Source organism: Amblyomma maculatum, chromosome 5, assembly GCF_055883805.1.
Source record: "Amblyomma maculatum isolate TAMU_Amacu chromosome 5, ASM5588380v1, whole genome shotgun sequence".
Lineage (NCBI taxonomy): Eukaryota > Metazoa > Arthropoda > Arachnida > Ixodida > Ixodidae > Amblyomma > Amblyomma maculatum.
In genome coordinates, this window is record NC_139348.1 from 18,531,681 (window position 1) to 18,557,525 (window position 25,845).

General features: G+C 50.6%; 1 pseudogene; it reads right to left on the reverse strand.

Annotated features, from left to right (window-relative positions):
* The window catches only part of LOC146187829 (uncharacterized), a 97,629-nt pseudogene that overhangs the window by 63,298 nt on the left and 8,486 nt on the right, over positions 1 to 25,845 (reverse strand).

The window sequence follows — 25,845 nt, forward strand, 5'->3', positions numbered from 1 at the left end:
ATTGCATTCATAACTAGTGTCAGTTATGGCGTCGAGATATGTGACAGTTGTCCCTCTGTTCAGATGTTGATGTTCATTGCTGAAGTTCGTGAGAAGAACATCAACTTTGCCATTTTCAACAAAAACAACTGCCCTGGCAACGGCGATGCCTCTTTCAATAAGCAGTTTCTGTTTTGTCTCGACGACGCCTTCTGTATCTTGGATTGGGAGGGAACCCACGGAGACCATAATGCTTGAACGTGGGGGCACACTAACATGGTCATCAATAATGTGGAGTGCAGCGGGGAGCAGGCTGTTGGATTCGATAGCATTCTCAACTGAAAATCTCACGGACTTATTCTGCAGATCGATAATGGCGCCATTTTCGGTTAAAAAGTCCATACCGAGGATGACGTCACGGGAACACTGAGCCAATACGATGAACGTCGCCAGAAAAGTTTGCCCTTGTACAGTGATCCTCGACGTGCACACTCCCGTGGGCATAATTAAATGTCCGCCAGCTGTGCGTATTTGCGGGCCACCCCATGATGTTGTGACCTTTCTGAGAGCTTTAGCGAAGTGTGCACTTAGAATTGAATAATCAGCGCCAGTGTCGACTAGAGCAGTGACGTCTACGCCATCAACGGAGATCTGCAGGTCGGCAGTTTGTTGTGTGGGGCGGCGACAGCTTCGTGGGGTTCGGTCTCGACTTCGATGCTCTGAAGGAGTGGTGGGGCGACTGTCGGCGTCGTGGTTACGTTGAGGATCAGCGGAATTTCGTAGCGGCGTCGATTCTGCTGGTGGCCGTATGTAACGAACTGTAGTTTGCAGTGAAGAACTGTCGTGGGTCTGTGGAGGATCTTGAAATTTTCGCACTGTAGCAGCCGCACCTCCAGAGGCTGCTGCATCTAGTTTCCCCTATGGGGACTTTGGAGTTGCTCCTGGCGTCCAGGAGAGCTGTAACGGCGAGGCGACGGCGATCGGAGGCGGCTTGGGCCTGTGTTGGAACGCGAAATGTATTCTGCGATTTCGCGTGGCTGCTGACCAGGCAACGGACGACGGGCATCAAAAGAAAACCCACGGAGGCCGAGTTCCCTGTAGGGGCAGCGGCGACACAGGTGTCCAGCTTCGCCGCAATGGTAGCACAACGGTTGGTGATCGGGCGTTCGCCAGATATCGGTCCTTCGGCGGCGTACGCTCGGCCGTGAAGACACATGGGCGACCGGTGCGCGAGGCTCGTAGGATGCTGTCGAAGGCGGCAGGTAGCGGCTGGTGACCGCGGCGTAGCTCAGGGTCTGGGGCAGCGGTGTAGCTACGACGGGTTCAGGCGCGGCGACGGGTGCGGGCCCGGTGACGGGTGCGTGCACGGTGACGGGTGCGGGAACACCCAGCGCCTGTTGTACTTCCTCACGGATGATGTCGGAAACTGTGGCAACCTGTGGCTGTGGAGGAATCCGCAGGTATTTGGCCACCTCTTCCCGGACTATCGCCCGGATCGTATCACGCAGCGATTCTGACGAAAACTGTACGGCTTCACCTGCACTCGCCGCGTTCATAGACACTGTAGTGCGCTGGTATTGCCGGGCGCGCATGTCAAGTGCCTTCTCGATGGTAGACGCCTCACTTATGAATTCGGCGACAGTTGTTGGTGGACTTCGCACCAGGCCTGCAAATAACTGCTCTTTAACACCTTGCATCAAAAAGCGCACTTTTTTCTCTTCCGACATGGTTGGGTCCGCGCGTCGAAAAGAGTCGCTTCATCTCTTCGGCGTAGGCCGTAACAGTTTCATTCGGATGTTGTATACGGCTATTTAAAAGCAATTGCGCTTTTTCCTTGCGAAGCGTGTTGGTAAACATACGCAAGAATTCTGCCTTGAATGTATCCCACGTTCGGAGTCCGGCTTCTTGATTTTCGAACCATGTCCTCGCAGAATCCTCCAGTGCGAAGTAGACATGGCGAAGCTTCGAGTCAGCGTTCCAGGCGTTGAAGGCAGCCACCCGGTCGAACTGCTCCAGCCAGTCTTCAGCATCCTCATGTGGCAGGCCGTGGAAATGTGGTGGATCCCGCTGGTGGTTGAGCAGGACAGGAGTTGTCAATACCGGGGGATTCATCGCGCTGAGAGAAACGCTCCTTGTTGGTCTGTGATCAGGGAGAGGACCACACTCGGGAGGCAGACCTTGCAGTCGGCGGCTGCTCTGGTGTACTGGGGTCTCCACCTTAGGGGTGCGTCCTGGGCTTGTAGGGGGCGTCCGGCTCATGAAAATCGTACCCGGCAGCTCCACCAGATGTCGCGTAAACAGCGACCTTTACAGTTGCGTCCGAGGTCCAAGGCGTGGCAAAGGTTCTACGAACAGCGTCAGAGTTCAGGCTCGAGGTTAGCACACTTCTTCCTCTCACACTTCTGCGCTTCTTTGTCGTCAACGCATGCTACAATATAATGTTTGCCACAAGATATGGGGATCCGGTAAATTATTCGTGTGTTGCATTCAATGTACCTCTTTTTGTGGGCGATGCTGCATTTGCATTTCGTTTCTTTTTCTTTTTCATTCGTGCTTACCTCCGCGCATATGCCTATCAATTTCTGCGGTACCGTGAACACAACAGGAATTCCATACCTCGCGACAGTCGTGTTCAACACATGGGATACTTTATGCATATATGGTAAAAGAATAGGACGCGCTACTTGTCTTTCTCTTGTATTGCGGCCTTACCCAGACGAAGACAAGTCCACTCGTCGAAACGTTGGATCATTTGCGAACTGAGGCGTACCCTAATTACCCTTGTTCAGTTCTTCCTCGTACCGTGCAAACCATCTTCTTCCTTTCGTTCTACCTGGCCTTACCTCTAGTTATTTTTATTGTTTTTTTTCAGCTATTGGCGCAAGGAGGACGTTTGGATAACCACTTTTTTTTTTTTTTGCAATCTGTCCACCTGCACAAGTATGCTGTCCTGAATGCTCAAAATGCTGGACAGCATGCTACGTCTGCTGCCTGCGCCGGGTATCCACAAGCGGCGCAGAGAGCACCCGGTTGCTCTCGCCAGACAGGGTCACATCGATGATTCCCGCTCAATGCGCACGCGCTTTGTGGTGGAAACAGTTGTCGATTTGTGGTCACTATTGCCAGAACTACACTTGATGGCCACATGCGACCGTTAAAGCTTGTGAATGCGCGCTCTGTAATCGCCGAAATCTAGACCCGAACCCCGCGTACTCGTGCTAGGCCTACACGTCGCGGAACGGGCCAGCAGCTTGGCGCCGACTAACATTTCTGGCCAAGGCCTTTGCTGATGCGAAGAGGGAACATATAAAGTGTCGCTGCTTATTTTCCTTTTTCTAACACGGGTAAGCTACAGAGAAGCACAGCAGCTCCGATCCGACCAAAACAGATCGGGCGACCGTTCGCTGATCAGTTCCGTGGGCGCCGCGGGACCGAAAACCTCACAACAGGGTGATAGGCGACCGTTGGTTGTGCGGACGTCTTCGTTGGGGTAAGGCGGTAGATGAGTGCGTCGATAAGCTAAGGAAACTACCGTGCAGCTCACTGACTGCGACCGTGCTCCTCATGCTGCAGGAAACGCGCATTTTTTTATATATCGCTTTCGCGCGATAACATCTTCATCAAGCACTTCTGCATGAGGGACGACCACTGCGTCGAGTGTACACAAAAAAAAAGAGACGTGTCCTTTGATATTGCAGCCTGCATTGCTGACGACGCTTCGCCGCGTATGCTCTTCTGATGTCACACGAGCATTTAAAAATGGCGGTCGCTCTCGTTGAGAGGAGCTTCTCGATTACAATTTCTGTCGCGTTGTTTGTAATATGCGCCGCGCGCTATGCACTAAAGCTCTGCAAGCAGAATCACAGCGGTGTATGTTATTCACAGAAGTATAAAACGGCAATTACGCCGAAGGACCCTGGCATCGCTCCTTTAACATCGCCCTTGGTGGTGCGGGTGGCAATCCCTTCTATCTACCGCCTTTCCCACCACCTCACAAAAGTGGCACAGGAGTGTCTTCTGGGGGTACAGTTCACAGCATCTGCTAGCTGGTATGGCTATGCTGCAGCAAAAAGCACCAATCTAAATTTGTGACGTGTAGAACGGGAGTCGTGTACACAATTCCGTTTGCCTGTGGCAAAGTATATATTGGCCAAATTGGAAGGCCAGTGAATGAGGGCATAAGATAGCATCGTTGTTCCGTTGAATCACAGCCCGGAGGATCGGAATTATTTAAGCATTGCAAGAGTTGCGAAAATTGTTTCCCAGTATGTGATGCTACGTCGGTGATGTATGTGGGAGTCCACAAAAAGGAAAGAGAAATTATTAAAGCCTTTCAAATTGACAGGGTGGGCGACATGTGTGTTAGCCCGCCTTTCTCTGCGTTGGAAGGAAAAGAAAATACTTATCTTCGTAATCACATGACACGCGGGAGAAAGGGGGGTGAAGTAAAACCATGTGCTAATGACCAGGTACCTGCGTGTGCGCATTTATTGGTATATATTGGTCATGTACGTGTTCAGTAAATACTAGTTGCAGTCTAGAGGGTGTTTCTTGTGTGTCATGTTTTTGTGGCGGTGTGTTTTTACCGCTAACAAAATAATTCCAGCAATGTCATTACCAAATAGGGCAATTTGAAGTTTTAACGATGCCTTGTTTAGCTTAACCTCCCTTAGCCTGCCTAGCAACCAGACTGACACCATCATCAGTACAATGATAGAACTGCTCTTACGCGAAGAATCTTACGACTTTATCGCGGTCATTGAAAACCTCTTCACCCTTGAGCCACTCAACTAAGTCGGCGTTTAGACGGAGCGCGAAGTCATCATGCAACTCCTTGCCCTTATGTGAACATCGGAGCTCTGCCGGAACGCTTCAGGCGACAAAATGCACTTCCGCAGTAGCGCTTTCTTCACCTCATTGTAACTTTCAAACGCCTCTTTTGACAGGAACATACAGGTACGAAAATATGTCAGATGCCAACCCAGGAATACATGATAACAGATATCTTTCCGTCAGCACATATGCTCAAATTGTACGAGAAATTTAGCCATATCTTCGCCGACGAAAACGGTGGCAGATTTCTGTACCGTTAGGCGTAACTCTCCTAAAAGTAAAACTAGGTGCTGGGGTGTTTTTACAGGGCTTTAACCCAATATTTTACAGATTTTAGTTTGTAACTGCCTGTCGCTATCGCATTTCCACCTCGCGACGTTTGTCATTGTGTAGTTTCCTTCCTTGTCCTCTTTCGCCTCGCGACGTTCCGTGTTTTCTCCTTCCGTTCCCGGCGTTCCTTAATGTTCGCACAAGCCTCTGCGGCTTTAACAGTCGTCACGTTAGTCTACATGACCTGTATCATAGAGGAGGCTATGCCTGTATGATCTCGCAGCCGTAGTGGAGGGCTGCGCAGTAATTCCGACCACCTGGGGATCTTGAACGTGCACTGTCATCGCACAGCACACGGACGCCTCTTCGTTTCGCCTCCATCGAAACGCAGCCGCCGAGGTCGGGTTCGAACCCGGGTACTCCGGCACAGTAGTCGGGCATCTTACCACTGGGGTTTATTTTGATGCCTTCCGCAGGGAGGCGAGGGAGGGGAGCGTGACGACAGAGAATGGCAGTAGAAGTTATGGCGATTGACGGTGGAGTGTCGGAATTGGATGAGGTCGAGGCGGGCGGTTGTGAGACGCTGAGCTGGTGGGACGCAGCTGCATGGTGTACTTCATTGGCCTGGCCCAGTGCGAGTGTTTCAAGCTCGGCAGGGGTGATAGAAACGCCTTCGACTTCGTAGGCCATGTCAGCGGCTTCCAGGTTTGGAACGCCAGCAGTGGTTGTCGCGACAAACGCAGTTGTATCACGGAACGCAGTTGCGCGCTCCGCAGGGGCTCGGTCTCGAACGCCAGGCGGTAGGCTTAGCGCGTCGGTGGCGTGGCAGAGCACAAAACGTTGTCCAGAAAGTTCGGAGATGGACGGAATCGAGCACTCAAGGTGCCAAATGGATCCTCTCACCTTCACGGATGCATTGGTGAAGATGCGTGTGGAGTGAGTGAGTGAAAAAAAAACTTTATTGAGGTCTTTTGGTTAGTCTCGGAGAGTCTTCCTGCAGCCGCTTCTTCGCCACCGTTGGAGACTGCTTAGCACGGGTGGTTCCCTCATTCCAGAGCTCCACTGGTCCTGGCTACCTCGCATGCGTGCTGCACCAATGCCCTTTAGGCGGTGAGCTCGCAGCTGGTTAGCAGGCCCTCCCATTGCTCCGCACTCGGGTTAGTTTGTTTGTGGAAAGTGTAGTTGTGTTTACATTCCCATGTGACGTGGTATAGGGTCGGACTGTCTCCGCACCAGGGGCAGCTATCTCTATACTGTGTGGGAAACATTTTGTTTAGAATGTATAAGTTGTGGAAGGTGCCAGCCTGCAGTCTTCTCCAGCTGGTCGCTTCTTCTTGCGTGAGTCGCTTGTGGGGCGGAGGGTATTTTAACCTGCTGCCTCTGTAGTGATTTAAAATATCTGCGTACGTCGGGTCCACCATCACGGGGTCCACGAGGTCTTCTGTCAGCAAGGCTCGGTGCGTGATTTCGCGAACCAGGCTGTCTGCCCTCATGTTGCCCTCTATGTTGGTGTGCGCCGGTGCCCAGAAAACTACTTGTGTTGCTTTATAGCCCGAGGCTCCTGCGCCGAGGAGAATGCGTAGGGCCTCCCTGCAGATCCTTCCTTGTTGGAACCTTCTGCAGGCTGTCTTGGAGTCTGTTATTATAACCTGTGATTCGTTTCTTCGATAACCCTCGGCCGCTGCGAGTGCCACAGCGATCTCCTCTCCGTCTACTACCGATCTTCCTCTCGCGGATGCGCAGCTGATCGTGTTGCCTGAGCAGTCAACCACCGCTGCTGCTATCCTCGTGTTGGTGCTGTATTTGTCTCTCGGGTATAGCCCTGCGTCTGTCTATACTGTATATGCCTTTTTAGCTAGGTGGTTCTCCACGTATTCTGCTCTTGCCTGTCTTCTGGTCGCGTGTAGGTTGGGATCAATATTTCGTGGTATCGGGCGAATTCTGAGGGTTCGCCGGATTTCGTCTGGAATGTTTTCGTTTGGGTCTGGCGTGTTTTCCGCCTGGTAGCCTAGTCTTCTCAGTAGTCTTCTGCCTGTTTCCGTGAGTTCTAGCCTTTCTAGCTGTGCTTCCAGTTGGGCCGTCGCCAGCTCCTCAAAGGTGTTGTGAACTCCCAGTTCTAGTAGCTTGTTGTTTGGGGTGTTTCTTGGTAGGTTTAGGGCCGTTTTGTAGGCTTTCCTTATCAGAGCTTCGGCCTGTTCTTTTTCTTTCTTGATTGCCGGGTGGTAGGGAAGGGAGTATGTCACCCTGCTGACTACCAGGCTTCTGACTAGTTTAAGGGTGTCGTCTTCCTTCATGCCATGCCTTCTATTGGAGACTCTTTTAATCATTCTGCTGACTTGTTCGGTTGATTTTTGCAGTAGGCTGATCGTGTGGCTGCACTTTCCGCTACTCTGCAGCCACATGCCTAATATCCTTATGACGTTTTTTCCGGTATGTTTTGGCCTTCGAGCTTGATTTCCAGGTTCGCCTTCGTAGGTTTCTTCGCCACCCTGAGTAGCTCCGACTTGTCTGTTGAACACGCTAGGCCTCTTGCCCTTACGTATTCTTCTACGCATGTTGCGGCTCTGTGTAGGCTTTCCTGCTTCTCTTCTAGCGTGCCCCGGTTGGTCCATACCGTGATGTCGTCCGCATACATGGCATGCTGTATGTCTTCGATTTCTTCCAGTCTTTTGGCCAAGCCAATCATGGCTAGGTTAAAGAGCACGGGCGAGATCACCGACCCCTGTGGGGTTCCCTTGTGGGGGGTGCTGAAAGGCTGACTTCTCATCTCTTCCAGCCCTATGGTGGCTGTTCTGCCTGCTAGAAAGGCTCTTACATAGTTGTGAGTTGTTTCCCCGCAGTTGATATTTTTGAGTCCCTCCATTATGGCCGGGTGGCTGACGTTGTCAAAGGCCCCTTTGATGTCTAGGGCCATGACCACGTTTTCCCCTGTTTTTGGGATGTTGGTTAGGATGTCCTCCTTGTGTTGTAGGAGAACGTCCTGCGTAGATAGCTTAGACCTGAATCCAAACATGCTGTGTGGATAGATTTGCTCTCGTTCCATCCACCGCTGGATTCTTTTCGTAATTATTCTTTCATACAGCTTTCCCAAGCATGAGGTAAGGGAGATTGGCCGCAGATTCTCGATTTGCAATTTTTTGCCCGGTTTGGGAATCATTACCACCTCTGCATGTTTCCATTCGGCCGGGATTGTGCCCTCGGCCCAGAGTTGGTTGAGGTAGTTTGTCAGCTGGTTTACTGCCCCCTCGCTGAGGTTGCGTATGAGGGAGTTTCGTATCTTATCTCCCCCGGCTGACGTGTTTTTAGTGAGGGCCCCCATCGCCTCGTGCACTTCTGCCAGCGTGATCGGCCTGTCCATCTCAGGATTCTCTTTGCCCTGATGACTTCCTTTGTATTCTTCTGGGCTTTCTTTCCCGTAACATTTGGCCTTTAGGTCCTCAATCATTTGGTCCTCGGTTCCTTCGTACTGGTGGATTAGTCTTTGTATTGTCTTGTTGCTTTCGGTCCTCGCTTTTCCCGGATCCATCATGGCTTTCAGGATACGCCATGTCTTAGCCGTGCTCAGTGTGCCGTTGGGGAGAACTGGTAGAACAGGTCAAAAGGTCAAAAGTCCTAGAGCCCATCCAAATCATGACCGTTCAGCTCCGCGCCTGGAACGCGAGTCCCGATCCGGGGCGTGGCGCAGCTGGTTCAATAGTTTCCAGCTTGCGGGGAAGCCTTTTTAAGGCGAAAGCGTTTAATGGCTCATGGTGTCGTGGACAAAGTGTCTCCCGCTTTTGCGGCGTTTGGATTGGCCGAGGCGGGATGCGTCCCTGCCATCTGCAATGCCACACTTGAACGCGCGCCAAGAAACGCCACGCGGCAGGAGCGATGGTGCACCTTCCAAAGAGGGATCTTGAGGAGGTGGTGAAGAGTGGCTGTTCCTGGCCCTACCGGGCTGGGACAGTAGGTCAAAGCCGCTTGCGGCGGGGGCTAGCCAGCCACCGAATGTTTATCTGTTGTAGGCCGTCATTGCACCCGCCACCGCTTAGGTGGTGGACGACGACTGTGGCGGCGCGCGTCTTTCTCTCGCTCTTTTTGTCTTCTTCTCTACTTTCTTCTATCCGCACGAGGCACCAAAGGCTGCCTCGCCGAAGAGGCGTCCGTGTGCTGTGCCATGTCAGCGCACGTTAAAGATCCCCAGGTGGTGGAAATTACTCCGTAGCCCTCCACTACGGCTCCTATTTCTCTCTTTCCATTTCACTCCCACCTTCCTTCCTTCCCTTACGGCGCGGTTGCGGTGTCCACAGAAAACACGTGAGACAGTTACCACGCCTTTTCCTTCCTATAAATAAATAAATCAGGCTGCCCCGCCGGGGTGGTGCAGTGGTAAGACGCCCGACTACTGTGCCGGAGTACCCGGGTTCGAACCCGACCTCGGCGGCTGCGTTTCGATGGAGGCGAAATGAAGAGGCGTCCGTGTGCTGTGCGATGTCAGCTCACGTTAAAGATCCCCAGGTGGTCGAAATTACTCCGTAGCCCTCCACTACGGCTCCTCTTTCCACTATCACTCCCATCTTCCTCCCTTCCCTTACGGCGCGGTTGCGGTGTCCACAGAAAACAAGTGAGACAGTTAACGCGCCTTTCCCTTCCTATAAATAAATCAGTTCACAGAAAACAAGTGAGACAGTTATCGCGCCTTTCCCTTCCTATAAATAAATCAGTTTAAAAAATAAATCAATCAGGTTGCCCCACCGGGGTGGTGCAGTGGTAAGATGCCCGACTACTGTGCCGGAGTTCCCGGGTTCGAACCCGAGCACGGCGGCTGCGTTTCGATGGAGGCGAAACGAAGGGGCGTCTGTGTGCTGTGCCTTGTCCGCGCACGTTAAAGATCCCCAGGTGGTCGAAATTACTCCGTAGCCCTCCACTCCGGCTCCCCTTTCTCTCTTTCCACTTTCACTCCCACCTTCATCCCTTCCCTTACGGCGCGGTTCAGGTGTCCACAGAGCAAGTGTGATAGACACTGCACCTTTCCCTTCCTCTGAACCAATTAGGTGGCTCAGCTACAGAGCCAGTAGCGGGCCCGTGCATTTTTTTCATTGTTTGTCGTCTGTTGCAACATTTGCACCAAACTGACAGCCTGTTGCCGGCACAGTAGAGCTGTGTCTATCTAGCCCGTGCTTGTTTTCTGCGTTTCTTTGCTGTGAGAGCTTTTCCTGAAGAATATAGATGTGCGGTTCTGGCGTTCATGCTGGTTAGCTACAAGTGCTGTAGTCGTGTGTGAAGTAGTCATGTTCTTGCTGTAGACGGAACATGCCTAATGCTGTGTGCTCAGCTGTTATGGCAACTATATACTTGTACCGAAAGTCTCTGTTCCATCAGGATCAACTTCCTGCCACAAGGCTGCAGGAGGAGGAATAAACATTAATTAGCCCAAAATTATTCGGTGGTGCATGTAGGCACCTGACGGGGTGGTTGCCTAGTTGCTGGATCCATATGTTCCCAGTAGCTCCTGTTCCCTGTCTGTCAGTGCGAGCTTGATGCATAGGGTGGTGATTGATAACAAGGTCTCCCATCGCTCTAGGGGTTGGGGATTGGGGTTATTGGCAGGAACGGGTTTTGTGCATTCTGCCAAAACGTGGGGCAGAGTGACTTTCTCTTTTTTGCAAAGAGGACAGAGCATATCGTGTTCCGCAGGGTACATGCGGTTCATTAGTACAGGATGCGGAAGCGATCCCGCCTGCGCTCGACGCAGGATCGCCTGTTGTTCCCTGATGAGTTTGGGGTGGGATTCTGCAGTCAGCACCTTTCCTCTCGGTACATACAGGTTATCTCCCGAAAGCTGGTAACCTGATGCGGTAGCTCTTCCGGCTCGTGCATGGTAGCCTGCGATGGTATTGCCATCGCAGGCTACCATGCAAGTGAGCCGGGCTGCAAGTGAGCCGGGACCTACACGAGCTCTATGGCTCTTCCCGGAGGCGTGCACTTGAATAGAATGGCTCGGGCCGCATAGTGGATTATCCTCTGCGGAAGCTTCTGTAGGCTGTCTTTGAGTCAGTGACCACGGTGTCCACGCTCGGCTGTGCGAGTGCGAGGGCCACGGCCGCTTCTTCGGCAGCTGCGGGGTCTGTTGTCTTTATGGATGCGCTGACGATCAGCCTGTCTTTTGACGTAACCACCACCGCTACACGGTCACTGTGTTTTCGGAGCGAGGCGTCCGCGTATAGGACCCTGGGGTTCTCTTCGAGCTTTCGGGCTATGGCTTTATACCACGCGGTGCGCCTCTAGTCGTCATTGGCCGGCGCCATGTTCCGGGGAAGGGGTTGGTCTGAATGGTCGTCTTCCAGTCTTCCGGAAGGGCTTCCTTGAGGGGCACTGGCTCAATCAGCCATCTTGCGTAGGACGGCTCGTCCGTGTTTCGTGTGACTGAGCCAGATTCTCTGATTAAAGAGGTGGGCTTCATTGAGCTCCTCCGCCGTGTTGTGGGCACCCATGTCTAGCAGTCTTTGCGTGGACGAGTATATGGGTATGCCCAGTGCTTGCTTGGTTGCCTTACGAAGTATCGTGTTTAGGGTGTCCCTATTTGCATTCGTCAGCTGGAGATAAGGGGCGGAGTAGGTAACCCGCGACACGAAGAACGCGCGTATCAGGCGCATGGCATCGTCCTCTTCGAGGCCTCGGTTTCTGTTAGATGTCCTTCAAATCATACTGAGTATCTGTTTGGTTGTAGACTTGATCTTTGTGACGGTGGCGTGTGCCTTCCCGTCGGTGTGAAGTGTTAGGCCAAGGATCCTAATCTGCTGTGTTGGTTTAATGGCCGTTCCATCGATGGTGACGATCACGTTCGGCGGCAGCTCCTAGATCTTCCCGGCTAGATCACAAGCAGCTCGGATTTCTGGGGGGCGCAGCTCATTCCTAACGACTTTGCGTACTCGTGCACAGTCGTTGCAGCCTTCTGCGAGGCTGCTTCCATCCAGGCATCAGACCCGGCTTGAGCAGTCCACACCGTAATATCGTCGGCGTAGAAAGCATGGTCCACGCCTTCGATTTGCTTGACTAGACCGGGCATGGTAAGGTGGGTCAGATTCAAGAGCAGGGGCGACAAGACCGATCCCTGTGGGGTCCCCCTATCACCGAGCTCGAGCTTCTCCCCTATTTTTATGATCGCTGTTTGGTTTGATATAAAATCTTTGCTGTAGCCGAATGCTTTTTGGCCACACCTTGTCATATTCAGATTCCGCAACACGCTCGCGTGGGACACGTTATCAAACGCTCCCTTCAGGTAGAGGGCGAGTATCCCGCGCGGCGCGTGCCTCGTTGCCGGCTTGACGACCAGTTCGTGAAGTTGGATCATCACGTCGTGGGTGCTGAGATGTTGCCTGAAGCCGTACATCGCCTCCGGCATCTGATCCGTTTCTTCAAGGTGCTTCTGCAGGCGGCGAAGGACCATGCGTTCCATCACCTTCCCCGCGCAGGATATGAGGGAGATGGGCCGAATGTTGTCTATCGTGAGGGCCTTGCCGGGCTTCGGAATGAAGGAGACCTCGCATCCTTCCATTCCTTCGGCAACCGCGAGCTCTCCCAGGCTTCGATCGTTGATGTGCCCTAGGAGGCCGTGGGCCGCTTTACCGCTCATGTTATCGAGTAGTTTGTATGTTATGGCATCCCTGCCGTGTGCACTTCTCTTGTTACTTTCATCTATCGCTGTCCACAGTTCCGTCAAGAAAAACGGTCGGTTATACTCTTCGTTGTCGGGTCCTTCGTACTTCTCGGGTACTGGCTACTGCTCCTTCTCTGTCTTTAGGTACTTCGCCTTCAGGTCTTCCAGAAGCCTGCCGCCGTTTCCCTTGTACATGTTAAACACTTTGGTAAGGTTGTGATTGGTCGCAGTTTTGCTACTCAGCGGGTCGATCAGATGCCTCATGAGACACCATGGCTTCGACGTCGAGAGCGTGCCCTGGAGGCCGTCGCAGGTCTTCCGCCCATTCTCCCTGCATAGTTTGGCCACGTGCTCGGCGATCTGTTTGTTCAAGGCTGCTATGCGCTTGGCCAGCTTTCTATTGTGCCTCTGACGTTTCCATCGCCGCGTTAACGAGTGCCGGGCCGCCCACATGTGGGTCAGTGTGGCGTCCACGTATGGTGCCTGCGACGTCGTTGCGATTTCTTGGGCAAATTTTTGGAGGTTCTTCTTCTGGCCTCTCGACCATATGGTGTAGGTCTGTTGCATTTCAGCTTGCCCTGATTCTTCCTCAGATGCCTCTTCTTGTTATTGTGTGCTTGTTATTGTGTGAACTTCCTCATCTTGTCCCAATCGGTGATCCACGCTGTCCCCAACAAAGCCCGATATCGGGAACCTCGTATCGTGATGCCGATCACGCTGTAGTCAGACTCCAGGTCCACTCCGCTTCTCCAGGAGACGTCTAGCGTGCCCGAAAACCACGAAAGGTCTGGTGTGGTGCTCCTCACGGCACTGTTGCCTCTTCTGGCAGTTACGTCTGGCTCGTTCAGGAGGGCAATCTCGTGATCCTCCATTGCTTTGGCCAATGCTTTTCCTGTTTTTGACTAGAACTTATAGCCCCACGTTGTGTGAGGGGCGCTAAAATCGCCGAAGATCAGGAGCGGCATGGTCCCCGCCATCCCTTTTGCCTGGCTTACGATGCGGTCAAATTCGTACTGCCGTTGGGACGGCCGACAGTACGCGCTCATTACAAATAAATTGCTCGCGCTGCCAATTTCTATTGCATGAATTTTGATCAGCGTGCGCTCGCACCCGCCCTGCGCCATTAACATGTGGAGTTGCCTCCACGTTGCTGCGAACGAGCACCGCCGTTCCGTTCCCGTGGGTCCGTGTAAGTGACGTACCTCGGAAGTCTTGGTTTCCCGTTTGTCTCCTGTAGAGCAATTACATCGGGCTTGTTGTCTTGCCCGTTAATGTGTCGCATTGGTTGCGCTTCTTTGTTGAGAATTCCATGGCAGTTCCATTGGTAAATTACGGTGGTGTCCCCCCCCCCCCGGTCTTCTTGTGCGTCTTGGCTTCTGCATCATCCTTTCCGGCCGTCTCAAGCCGATTGCGCCTTTTCGCGATCGCGTTTTTTATTTTTTCGCCCCGCTCCTTTTTCAGGGATGCGAAGCGGTTCCTCACCGATGTTGAGAAGTATTGTACTCTTTTGCTGGGGCTGGGACACCGCCGCTTGCGGCGGGGGCTAGCCTGCCACAGAATGTTTATCTGTTGTTGGCCGTTATTGCACCCGCCACCGTTTCGGTGGTGGACGACGGCTGTTGTTGCGGCGCGCGTCTTTCTCTCCCTTTTAGAGCGCAGCTCTTTGGCGTCCGTTCCTGGGTTTCGCGTCGGCGTCGTCGTCGGACTCGTAACCAGCTCCGCCCACCTTTCATCCCCCGAGCGCTAGCAGCGACCGACTGATACCACTGGATGCCGCTGACGCCGCTAGAGAGTCAAGTTAACGTGACTGCATAGAACACCGTCGCCGCCATGCAGAAAGAGGAGGGGAGGGTCCCCCCCCCCCCCCCTGTTCCTGTGTGGCGGATAGGGTGCTCTTCAGTTGCCGACGCGCCGGTTATTTCACCTAGGCCCCGGCACGTCGACGAATACGTGACCACCTTCCCACGGCTAGACCTGGTTCTTGGCGCTGCGGAAGCGAGGGTATCATATTGTTTGCGTCGGCATCGGCGGCGTTGTCCCTGAAACCAACTCCGCAGCTGGGGTTGATTCACTATCGGCGTCAGCAGCATCAGTCAGTCGCTGCTATCTCTTCCCTCCTCCCTTTATAGCGTTGTCCGCTTGCTGCGCGCGCTTCTGCCCCCATCGTTTGCCGCTGGGTGTACACGCCGCCCCCCTCTCCCTCTTCCTGCGAGTCTCCGGTTGTCAAAGCGCCGGCTCGAACTTAATTCCTTTCTTCGCTCCTCCTCCAATGCAACCCCTGTGCGGTGGCAGAGAGCCAGATCGATGGCGGCGGATCTGTATATGTGCACCGCCCGAGCCGAAATTACCGCTGCCGTTCGCCACTGCGAAATTATCTGCCAGTTCTTTCTGAGCCATGAGCGAGACGACCGGTGGAAGTCCTCCGTCTGCTGCTGCTGCTGCTACTGCTGCTGCTGCTGCTGCTAAACGAGCTGCCAGAGCAGAGGCCCAGCGCCGTCGCCGCCAGAATCCAGAGCAGTAAGCGAGGCTGAAGCAGAAGCTCATCGCCGCCGTCGAGAAGACCCTGCCGTTCGCACCGCCGAAGCGGAGGCTCATCGCCACCGTCGAGAGCAACCAGGTGTAAGCGAGGCTGAAGCAGAAGCTCATCGCCGCCGCCGAGAAGGGCGTCTTTGTTAAAGGAATACGTGTGAAAAATAAAAAAAAATTCTGTGATAGCGCATACATGTGTTGCTCGATTTCTTTGCCTCAATCTATCGAAAAGGTGAAACAGCTTATTTGCTGCGCTCAAATTTCGCATTAGGAAGTAACGTAATCGTCGGTAATTTTTTCTTTCCTTTCTTCTCTATTCTCGCTTCTGTCTGAACGAGGCAGCGGAGGCGAAACGAAGAGGCATCCGTGTGCTGCGCGATGTCAGCGCACGTTAAAGATCCCCAGGTTGTGGAAATTCTCCGTAGCCCTCCACTACGGCTCCTCTTTCTCTCTTTCTACTTTCACTTCCACCTTCCTTCCTACCCTTACGGCATGGTTGCGGTGTCCACAGAAAACAAGTGAGACAGTTACCGCGCCTTTCCTTTCCTATAAATAAATCAGGTAATTAAATCAGGCAGCGGAGGTGGCTCAGCTACAGAGCCAGTAGCAGGCCCGTGCATTTTCTTTTTCTTTTCCCTACAGCCACAACAACAACAACCGATGTTGAGGCTACTTTTAGCGCTTGACGTTTGTGCTTCACCGATTCCGTCTGAGGCTGACTCGACAGCTTTAGGTCGGTCGTCTGTTTTGCTTAGACTTTCGGTAATTTGGAATATTTCGGCCAAAATGGCCATCAGCTCTCCTTCTCTCGGGATCTGTGTCGTTACCGTGGTCGCCGTCTCTGCGTTCGCCGCTTCCTCTCCGCTCGCGCGGCTCTCTTTGGCGTCCATCGCCTCTAGGTTATTTGCTGCACGTTGCGTGACCTCAGCGTCTCCCGCTGTCCGCCTTTGGTGGGGCGAGGGGGGGGGGGGGGGTGGTGGGCCCTCCACGGCACCCTGTGTGAGCCTGCGGCGTTGCTTGCCGCCGTGTTGTCTTGAGGTCCTGAATTTTCCAAGCTGCCGTTACTCGCTAGCGTTTCGATCTTATTCATAAGCGCCTGTATTTGAGCGTTCTGCTCCTGGATCTGAGCGTTTTGGCGCTCTATGACTCTTTTATACTCTATCCCTTCGCTACTGTCCTTTTTCGGATTAGCTTGTGAGTTAAGTGGTAGGGAGGGGGTTAGGGGTGGGAATTCGGTGTCGCTGGTTAGAGCGACGGGATACCTGTTGGTCCGGCCCACCGTTTTCTCGGCGATCTCTCCATGCCCGGTTGACTCTGGCGACTGTTGTTGACAGCCACTGTTGTTGCTGTTGCGGCCCGGCATGTGTGACCGGCCCCGCTGTTTGGAGGCGCTACGTTGGGGTCCGCCTGCAGGACCTCTCTTGTCTCGGTTCCTTCTCCCGGCGTCTTCTTCCTCTGCTCGGCACCGTTCCCAGCGCCGCCGGCGGACAATGTAGGGTGTCTTGAAGCGGGCTTTGCAGACCTTGTCCGCGGTCAGGTGTTTGCCTCCGCACAGGCCACACTTCGGGACACATTCGTCATCTTCGGCGGGGTTGGAGATTCCGCACCACCCTCGGCATATCGTGTTCGAATGATCCGGGCACACGTCCATTCTGTGGCCCACTCTTCCGCACGCATAGCATACGTCGATTTGTTTTCTATGTAACGTGTACTCGTGAGCAGGTTGCCATATCTCACGTATTTGGGTACTTTATGCCCTTCAAAAGCAATGACGACTGATCGGGTCTCACCGATCCGGTTTGCCTGTAGGGCCGTTGGGTTATGCTTGCTTGTGCACAACATTGTCGTGAATATCCTGGGCCGTATCCTCGAGCGGGATGACCCTTATGACACCCTTCACCGTGCCGTGGGGGACCGCTTCGTAGGTGCTTACTTCGTGTGCCGTGCCGCGTATCTCGATGCTTCCGACTGCAGTGTTCTCTTTCTTGGAGGGGCTCGCCACAATGATATTCTGCTGGAGGTTGGGGCACACGACGTCTTCACTTGCTTCATTGGCGACGATCTGTGCCGCCGCCACAATGGAGTCCCCCTTGCAAAAATCGTTAAGTAGGCTTTCCCACCCTGCTTCTTTCCCCAAACATGGCATCACTGGAGCCTGCCAGAAAAACGGCGATATAGACCTGAAATCGCATATTGCTTCTACACAGATGCATTTAGTGGTAATAGGGCAGTTATGCGAATATGTTCCGATGCATAAATCGTATGAATTATGGCCATAATACAAGGTTTCAATACATTGAAGTTCTGCCATTAGTGGGGAATGCAGCATAGAGGTGAAGCCGACTTAACATTTATGAAAGGGGTCTATTGCACGACTTAGTTCAACGCGGGTCACATTGCTCACGTGGAGCCCGCCTCGTGGTCGTAATACGATCTTTATGTCCCCGCGCGCAATTGTGGCTTGCGCGCGCCCTTCAACAATTTGCCCTTGTTTATGAATGAATGAATGAATGAATGAAAACTTTATTTCCACCGAAAAGGAGCCCTTCATCTCCCGCCCCCGGCACGCAGGCCGGGTAGCGGGTCAGGAGGGCCCCGCAGGCTGAGGTCAGGTGAGGTTACAAGCACTCTTCACGGCCTCAGCCGCCAGGCGGGTCGCGTGCCGCTGAACGGTGGGATCTCCGCTCCGCAGCCAAACCTCCCAGGCTTCTCTACTATCAATGTTAATGCCGGCGCCTGGGGAATCGGCGCATTGCCATATTATATGATCTAGCGTGCCTTTTTGTCCGCAATTTTTACATTTAGAATCTTCTTCCTCCCCGGTCTGTGTTAAAAAAACCCAGACAGGGCAGATGTAGTTATCGGCTTGTAATCGCCTCCAGATGCGTGCTTCATTGTTAGTGAGAGACCGATCCGGGGAGGGTATACTTTTCGATATAATTTGTAAGATTCTGTGATCTCATTGTATGTGATAGCGCAATCTTTAATTCCCTTGCATTCAGAATAACTGCCTGGGGGGCGAGTTGGTGCATGATGGAATTGAACGGCGGCGCAACACGGAAACGGACACAGACAAGAAGGGGACACCACATGCGCACACTACCAACTATTTATTAAACGGAAAGGTGGCATATTTATACGTCCATCTCAAGCATCACACTCATCGCCACAGTCCGCTCCAAACCCAACACGTGAACTCCGAGCAGCACCAACAGGAAATCAGACAAGATATTTCTAACCTCAGTAGATAAACTATCAAAAAAAAAAAAAAAAAAAAAAAAAAAAAAAAAAAAAAAAAAAAAAAAAAAAAAAGGAAGGCAGGCCATATCTCATAGCAAATGCAGTCTGGACCGAAAACAGCAGAGTAAGACATTAGAAGCGACCAGCCCGAACCCTAACAAATAAAAAGTAAAACGATAAAACAATCGTAGCAAAAGCAGAGTCAAAACAGTTAAGCAAAAGCAGTCAGAACCCTAAGCCAACAACAAAAGATGATCGTAGCACAAGCAGAGTCAAAGCAAATGAAGCAACAGCAGTAAAAGAAACTAGGCCAACAACAACAAAAGACGATCATAGCAAAGGCCGAGTCAAACAAAGGAAGCAAAAGCAGTCAAAAACCTAAACCAACACCAACATTTGTAGCTCAAGGAGAGTTAAAGAAATGAAGCAAAAGCAGTCAAACACAATCGTATACCAAAGGCATAGTCAAAAAAGGGGGGGCAAAAAACAGTCAGGAACCTAAAAGCAACTAAAAACGATCGTAGCAAAAGCAGAGTCAAAACAAAAGAAAACAACAGCGGTCAAACCTAAAACAACAACAACAAAAAGCACTGGTAGCAAATGCAGAATCAAACGGGCGACGAAATTAACAACCCGCCTAACTAAACATCACAAGGCCGTTGAAAATTCCGGGCTTAAAGTCGCACAATGCAAACCATCACAAAAAATTATCAAGGAATGAAACTTCATTTCTACGAAGGGATACAGACGAGTCGCTAACGCAAATGCTACCCTTCTTTTTGATCATGAAGGCTTCAAGAATTTCCCGTGCCACCTGATCGCGACTCCTGCCCAGAATCCTTATACCGTTAAGCATTGGCTCACAGTTGCAATCTTTGCAATGGGTAGGCAAATGTAACCCGCCTCCGTTTTCTAACGATTTCTCATGCTCCCGTGCTCTGTCGTTAATACAGCGACCCGTCTGGCCTATATAGACCCCTCCACACGTCAGTGGGATTTCGTAGACCACTCCGACGGCACAGGAACAGTAATGCTTGCCGTGCCTCTTTTCGCACGGGGGTTTCTTCTTCTGCCCGATTTTCGAGCACAAACCGCTCAGCTTTTTGGGCGCGGAGAAAACGACAGGTACGTCGTACCGGCCGGCGACTTTCTTCAAGTTATGTGCCACTCGGTGAATATAGGGGACCACTTGTGGTCGCCTTGATCCCGGCTTAGCATGGGATTTCTTCTTCCCTTTTATTTTTTGTAGGAGGGTCTCCGCTACGCTGCAAACAACAGAACACGGGAAACCAGCCATTCGAAGTCTTTCGATCTGATTATTGAAACTAGCCTCAGCCATGTGAGCACAAGACTTAAGTAGTGCGGACTCTAGGCAAAGCGAAGCGATCACCCTTTTCACAGTCTTAGAGTGTGCTGATTCGTACGGAAGCAGTTCCTTTTTGGCACGGGGAGAATACATCCAACACACCCGCCCTTGAAGAACTTTGACATTGATATCTAAAAATTGCAAGCTGTCCTTAACTGGTAGTTCATGAGTAAATGCCAGCCCTTTCCCTTGTTGTCTGAAAACAGATAAGAATTCAGATAGGAATTCAGCAGACGTAACAGCTTTTTTAAAAGACCAGTCTTCCATTGGATACTTATTTTCTGTAGACGTCGAAGATTTATTCTATTCAGTTCCGCACAGCGACCTTTTCAAATCCGTACGGGAGTGTATTGAATCTAATGGCGTTATAACATTTCAAAACTCAGCTGGACTAAGTGTGGACAATTTTTTATCACTCCTTGAATTTTACCTCAGGTCTACGTTTGTTTCCTTTGACACAGAAATGTACTTGCAGAAAAAAGGCATTTGCATAGGTTCCTGTGTTGCCCCTGCCCTGTGTAATATATTTTTATCATCTATTGACCGTGCTTTAGCTTCTTCCCTTGACAATGACCTAGTCCTGCGAATTTTTAGATACGTTGATGACTACCTGGTAATTCTTAAAAGAACTAACACTGCACTGACGCTCCCCAGCAAAGTGGAAAGTATCTTATCTGTTTTCAGACAACAAGGGAAAGGGCTGGCATTTACTCATGAACTACCAGTTAAGGACAGCTTGCAATTTTTAGATATCAATGTCAAAGTTCTTCAAGGGCGGGTGTGTTGGATGTATTCTCCCCGTGCCAAAAAGGAACTGCTTCCGTACGAATCAGCACACTCTAAGACTGTGAAAAGGGCGATCGCTTCGCTTTGCCTAGAGTCCGCACTACTTAAGTCTTGTGCTCACATGGCTGAGGCTAGTTTCAATAATCAGATCGAAAGACTTCGAATGGCTGGTTTCCCGTGTTCTGTTGTTTGCAGCGTAGCGGAGACCCTCCTACAAAAAATAAAAGGGAAGAAGAAATCCCATGCTAAGCCGGGATCAAGGCGACCACAAGTGGTCCCCTATATTCACCGAGTGGCACATAACTTGAAGAAAGTCGCCGGCCGGTACGACGTACCTGTCGTTTTCTCCGCGCCCAAAAAGCTGAGCGGTTTGTGCTCGAAAATCGGGCAGAAGAAGAAACCCCCGTGCGAAAAGAGGCACGGCAAGCATTACTGTTCCTGTGCCGTCGGAGTGGTCTACGAAATCCCACTGACGTGTGGAGGGGTCTATATAGGCCAGACGGGTCGCTGTATTAACGACAGAGCACGGGAGCATGAGAAATCGTTAGAAAACGGAGGCGGGTTACATTTGCCTACCCATTGCAAAGATTGCAACTGTGAGCCAATGCTTAACGGTATAAGGATTCTGGGCAGGAGTCGCGATCAGGTGGCACGGGAAATTCTTGAAGCCTTCATGATCAAAAAGAAGGGTAGCATTTGCGTTAGCGACTCGTCTGTATCCCTTCGTAGAAATGAAGTTTCATTCCTTGATAATTTTTTGTGATGGTTTGCATTGTGCGACTTTAAGCCCGGAATTTTCAACGGCCTTGTGATGTTTAGTTAGGCGGGTTGTTAATTTCGTCGCCCGTTTGATTCTGCATTTGCTACCAGTGCTTTTTGTTGTTGTTGTTTTAGGTTTGACCGCTGTTGTTTTCTTTTGTTTTGACTCTGCTTTTGCTACGATCGTTTTTAGTTGCTTTTAGGTTCCTGACTGTTTTTTGCCCCCCCTTTTTTGACTATGCCTTTGGTATACGATTGTGTTTGACTGCTTTTGCTTCATTTCTTTAACTCTCCTTGAGCTACAAATGTTGGTGTTGGTTTAGGTTTTTGACTGCTTTTGCTTCCTTTGTTTGACTCGGCCTTTGCTATGATCGTCTTTTGTTGTTGTTGGCCTAGTTTCTTTTACTGCTGTTGCTTCATTTGCTTTGACTCTGCTTGTGCTACGATCATCTTTTGTTGTTGGCTTAGGGTTCTGACTGCTTTTGCTTAACTGTTTTGACTCTGCTTTTGCTACGATTGTTTTATCGTTTTACTTTTTATTTGTTAGGGTTCGGGCTGGTCGCTTCTAATGTCTTACTCTGCTGTTTTCGGTCCAGACTGCATTTGCTATGAGATATGGCCTGCCTTCCTTTTTTTTTTTTTTTTTTTTTTTTTTTTTTTTTTTTTTTTTTTTGATAGTTTATCTACTGAGGTTAGAAATATCTTGTCTGATTTCCTGTTGGTGCTGCTCGGAGTTCACGTGTTGGGTTTGGAGCGGACTGTGGCGATGAGTGTGATGCTTGAGATGGACGTATAAATATGCCACCTTTCCGTTTAATAAATAGTTGGTAGTGTGCGCATGTGGTGTCCCCTTCTTGTCTGTGTCCGTTTCCGTGTTGCGCCGCCGTTCAATTCCCCTTGCATTCGGGCTGTTCTACCGCTGCCCGGTGGTAGAGAGCTCGGGCCAGCAGGTGCGCAGCTTCGTTGCCAGGGACAGATTCATGTGCTGGTATCCATATGATGGATATGGTTCTAGTAATGGGATTTGTGAGCAGAATCTTTTTGGCCTCCTCTGAGATCCGTCCTTTTGCAAAATTCCAGACAGCCGTTTTGCTGTCGCTGATTATAGTTTTGGCCTGTGTACCAGTGCATGCGAGCGCTATTGCGACCTCTCCAGCTGTACTAATGTCACGGGTGCGTGTTGAGGCCGCAATTTTAGGTGCACCTTCTCCATTTACTACTGCCGAGACAGCTGCTCCATGTCGTCCGCATGATGCGTCTACATAAGCAACTTCATCGACTGCTTTGCGTTTCATCCTTTTAGCGATGGCTTTGGCTCTGTGTTCTCTGCGTTCTTTGTTGTAGTCTGGGTGCATGTTTCGAGGTAAGGGTGGTACCAGTATGTGTTCCCTTATGTTGGGTGGGATAGATGTTTTCGTCTGTGGGCCTCTGTCTGATTGGAGTCCGACCCAGTCTAGGATGGCTCTGCCTGTCTCCGTCTGACTTAGTCTTTCCAGTTGAGAGATTCTGACAGCTTCAGTGAGCTCTTGACATGTATTATGAATCCCCATTTTCTCCAGCTTCTCTGTTGATGTGGAGACAGGGAGGCCTAGTGCGCGTTTGACGCATTTTCGAATTATGACGTCGATTTTTTCACGTTCTGTCTTTTTGAGATTGAGAAAAGGTGTGGCATAACATATGCGACTGATGATGTAGGCCTGTGTCATTTTGAGTAGACTACGTTCCTTGAGACCGTGTCCTCTAAGCGCTACTCTTCTGAATATGCCCGTAACTTGGGCTGCGTAGTTCTCCAATTTTTTGATGGTGTTTGTGTTCTGCCCTCTTGCTTGGAGGATCATTCCTAGGATTCTAATTTCCTCTACTTGTGGAACCGGGTAGTTTTCAACATTTATCTTTATGTCTGCTTTATTCTTCTTATATTTGGGGTTGTAGATGAATAGTTCTGATTTTTGCGGCGAGCAGGATAGACCGCGTTTCGCAGCGTACTCAACCACCTTATTTGCGGCAGCCTGGAGTTTGCTCTCTATTTCTGCGTCGCTACCTTTATTTATCCAGAGATTTATGTCATCTGCGTACATGCTAAATTTTAAGTCCGGTATTTGCTTTAGTTGTGCTGGTAGCCCCCTCATAGCAATGTTAAATAGAAAGGGAGGCAAGACAGAGCCTTGTGGCGTTCCCTTGCTACCCAAGGTGATTGTGTGTGATTTGGCGCTTTGAAAGCTCATGGTGACCTCTCTGTTAGTGAGAAAATCTTTAATATAGTTATAGGTTCTGATTCCAACCCCAACTTCTTGGAGACCTTCGAGCACTGCCTTATGCTTGACATTGTCGAAGGCTTTGGTTAGGTCAAGGCCGAGAATAGTCTTTGTATCTGAAGATTCATGTGTTATGATATCGTATCTAAGTCTGATCATGACGTCCTGTGTGCTTAGCCCCGGCCTGAAGCCCACCATTTCGTGTGGCCAGAGGTTCTCTTGCTCCATGTATTTGGTAAGTCTCGTCTGAATAACGCGTTCCATTAGCTTTCCCACGCGCGAGGTCAGTGATATGGGTCTAAGGTTTTCTAGCTTTGGCGGCTTCCCCGGTTTGGGTATGAGGACTATACTGGCATTTTTCCATGCCTGCGGTAGTTGTCCAGTCTCCCATACCTTATTCATGTATCCTGTCAGGGCTTAGATTGAATCGTCGTCTAGATTTCTGATAATAGTGTTCGTGATACCGTCAGGTCCTGGGGCTGATCTTGTCTTTAATCCAATAATCTCAGCTCGGACTTCAGCCCTGGTAATGGGGGCGTCTAAGTCTAGGTTAGGTTTCCCCTCATATGCTGGTAACGTTTCGGTTTCCGTTTGTCCAATGTAGATTTCGATTAATTTACTCATCAACTGTTCGTCCGAGCCTTCGAAGGCATGCTTAACTTTAGTTTGATTTACGTTGGCTTGTGCTTTAGATTTTTCCGGATCGAGCATGTGTCGTAGAATGTTCCATGTTTTGGAGAGGCTCATGCCTTGTTCCATTTCATCACATCTGCTACACCAGTTTTGTTCATTTAGTTTGATGGCGTATGTCTCCATCTCTTTATTATGTCGAGCTAGTGCTCTCCTAATGTTACGGTTCCATCTTTGTGTTTTTAGGCTTTTCTCTAGGTCCTGTTTCTTGTTCCACATGTTTAGGAGTTTGCTATCGATATTCGGCGGTGCATCTTCGTCTTCTAGAGTGACTGTTGCTTCTTCCACATGTTTCTTTAGCGTTTGTGACCACTTATCGATATCGTCGATTTTCTCAATTCCCTCGGTCTCTCGTATTTGCCTAAATCTTTCCCATTCCGTGATTTTGGGTTGTTTGGGTTTTCTAATTTTGATTCCTTTTCCTAATGTGAGTGCAATAATGAAGTGGTCACTACCTAGGTTTTGCTCGGTGTTTTTCCAGTCCGCTGTACTTACATTCTTGCTTAAGGTGAGGTCGGGGGTGGTGTCCCTGCTGACGCTATTACCCGTGCGTGTGGGTGCATTTGGATCAGTGTGCAGGGTGAGTCCTAGTGTTTGCATGTCTTCCCATAATTGTCTGCCCTTAGGATCCTGCCGATTGTACCCCCATTCCTGATGGGCTGCATTAAAGTCACCGGCTATGATAAGCGGGTTATTTCCTGCGATCTTTAGGGCTTTTCGGAATAGGGCTTGAAACCTAACTTTCTTTTGCTTCGGAGTGCTGTATATGTTCAAGAGAAAGATACTCTTTCGGTCTTTTTTCCGGTGATGATTTCAGTTAAAACTGCTTCTATATCCCGAGATGTGATCTCGTGATTAGTAGCGGCTATGTTTCTCTGGATAAAAGTCGTGACTTTGGATTTTTCGCCCCTATCGCTGCTGTGGCTTTGATATCCAAACAATTTGGTTGGGTTTTTCCCAGTCTCCTGTATCATGATAGCTATGGGTTTGTCGGCAGTTTGTTCTATGTATTGTTGCAATAGCGCTCGCTTTCTCTGGTACCCTCGGCAGTTCCACTGCCAGATCGTGGAGTTGTCTTTCTGATTATGGCTTTTGCCCATGATTGTTACCCATTGTTTCTTCTAGTTTTGCGATTCTGTTACTGGATTCAGAGAAGGCTAGTGATGCTTCCTGCATTTGTTTAGTGAGATTTTGAATCTGCACTTGCATCTGTCCCTGAGCCCCTAGAAGTTGCTGGATTAGCGTGTTAATATTCTCGATTTGCTTATCAAATTTGTCATTACGTTGTTCAAATTTTCTATTAAGGGTTATAAATGGATCGGTCTCTCCCCCTTTACGCTTCTGGGGTGGCGGCCGGGTGAATTCCAAGTTCATACAGTTTGATTCCTCTGAAGTAGAATTAGTAGTAATTGAATTTGTGGTTTTTGGTACCTCATGTGATTGATTTGCAGGCGGGCTGTTAGCCGTGGGCTTTTCGGTGAATTTAGATTTAAGTTCTT